Source organism: Rutidosis leptorrhynchoides, chromosome 2 (genome assembly GCF_046630445.1).
Source record: "Rutidosis leptorrhynchoides isolate AG116_Rl617_1_P2 chromosome 2, CSIRO_AGI_Rlap_v1, whole genome shotgun sequence".
NCBI lineage: Eukaryota > Viridiplantae > Streptophyta > Magnoliopsida > Asterales > Asteraceae > Rutidosis > Rutidosis leptorrhynchoides.
In genome coordinates, this window is record NC_092334.1 from 147,865,242 (window position 1) to 147,867,203 (window position 1,962).

The 1,962-nt window shown below is 36.9% G+C and overlaps 1 non-coding gene across 1 annotated transcript; it reads right to left on the reverse strand.

Moving 5' to 3' along the window:
* Positions 1-626: 626 nt before the first annotated feature.
* Positions 627-733, reverse strand: LOC139895376 (small nucleolar RNA R71). Its single transcript, XR_011775831.1, has one exon. It is a non-coding gene; the product is annotated as a small nucleolar RNA R71 (small nucleolar RNA).
* Positions 734-1,962: the final 1,229 nt, after the last annotated feature.

The following is a 1,962-nucleotide window of genomic DNA, read 5'->3' on the forward strand; positions in this document are numbered from 1 at the left end:
GATTAAAGGATAGGTACCTTTGGTGTATGAAAACAAGGTCCCACAAGGATCAAGTGTTCACTCATCCATTCTCCAATCCGAAAAAACACGTGCATGGGGTTTATAAGCCTAGAGTATCAAGGGTATTAAGGAAAAATTTCAAAGCTTTGCCATTTTGTTTGAAAGAGATGGATCCAAACGGTCAACCGATTCACAATTAAGAGGGTGATCCAATCATCCAAGGTAATCCGGTTAATCAAGAGTTATTGAATGATCCAAACAACACGCCAATGTGGAACGCTAGATTGGTGGCACCAACGATGATAGCACCGGCTATTACAAAACCACGAATTGGAGTGGATAATTGGAAGATTGAGGGTAAGTTTTTCACGATGATCAAAGATACGTTCTTTCATGGGTTAGTAGAAGAAAATCCGTTCGAACACATCCAACATTTTAACGATCTTTGTGATATCTACAAAAACAAGGATGTCACTGATGACGCTTTTAAGTTAAGGGCATTCCCCTTTACACTCCAAGGAGAAGCAAAAGTTTGGTTAAGGATCTTGCCATCTGATTCTATAAGGACTTTTCAAGATTTAACCAATGAGTTTATTAATCACTTCTTCCCACCGTCAAACGTAGAACGACTTCGAATAGAGATTAATGGATTCACCCAACGGGGTGATGAGTCTTTGTATGATGCGCGGGTGCGATTCAAGAAGATGCTAAGAGCTTGCCCACCGCACGGTTTGACGAAGAAGGAGTACATCAACACATTTTACCGGGGTACTAATGCTTTGACTAAGCAATATCTTGATTCATCATCTGGTGGGGTATTCATGTATAAATCACCAAATGCAGCCGAAATTTTGTTGGAAGATATCTCGGTTAACACATACGAATGGGCACCTTCACCGCGAGATTTGACAAGGAAAAGTGTAGCACAAATCGAGAGTGATAATGGGCAAGTGACGCTTGGAAGCTTGAACGATCAATTTCAAATGTACGGGAAAGAGTTGAAAAAGCTTCAACAATCGATAGTCGCAATGCAAGTAGGTTGTCAACGATGCGAGGGTCCACATCTCACGAAGAATTGTCCTCAAATTACTCAATGCAACCATGTCGATCTAGATGACATTCCCATGAAAACGGATGCTCATGTAAATTACGTGAGTAATCAAAACTATCAACAGGGAGAAACATCAAACCAAAACTACTACAATCCTAATCAAAAGCAAGTTTCATTCAACAATCAAACTAATACACCGCCCGGATTTGAAAATCGAAACCAAAGTTACAACAACAACTATAACCAAAACCGAAACAATAACTTCCAATACCAAAACCAACAACCAGCCTTATAACAATCAATCCAATTCAAAATATCAAAAAAAGCAAGACTATAGTCAACCACAAAATAACCAAGGTTACAATCAACAACCTCAACAAAACACTCACCAATCTTAACCTTCGAAAAGTTTAGAAGAAATCATGCAAAATTATATCAAGAAGGTAGAATCAACCGAAGCTTTCCTAACAAAAGAAAATGAACTTTTGAAGAAAAAAATACGAAACTAAGAAGCCTCATTCCAAAACCTTGAGAGCACCGTTGTGTGACAACCCGGAAATTTCTGACCAAATTTAAACTTTAATCTTTATATATTCCCGACACGATAAGCAAAGTTTGTAAGTTGAATCTCAAGAATTTTAAACTATGTTCATACATTCATTTAACCTCGACCAAATTTCGACAATTCACGAACCATTAAATGAACATATATGATTAGGTATGTATATGTGTATATATATTATAACTTGAAAATGTCAACAAAGTAATTAAGCGAATAATACTTTACATGAACGTATTTATTTGAATATGATTAGCAATGGAATAAGAAGATAATATCAAATGATTGAAATATCGGATACATTGAATTACGATTACGAGTCTCTGTTGGGAGGTCCACTTTGAATTTGGAA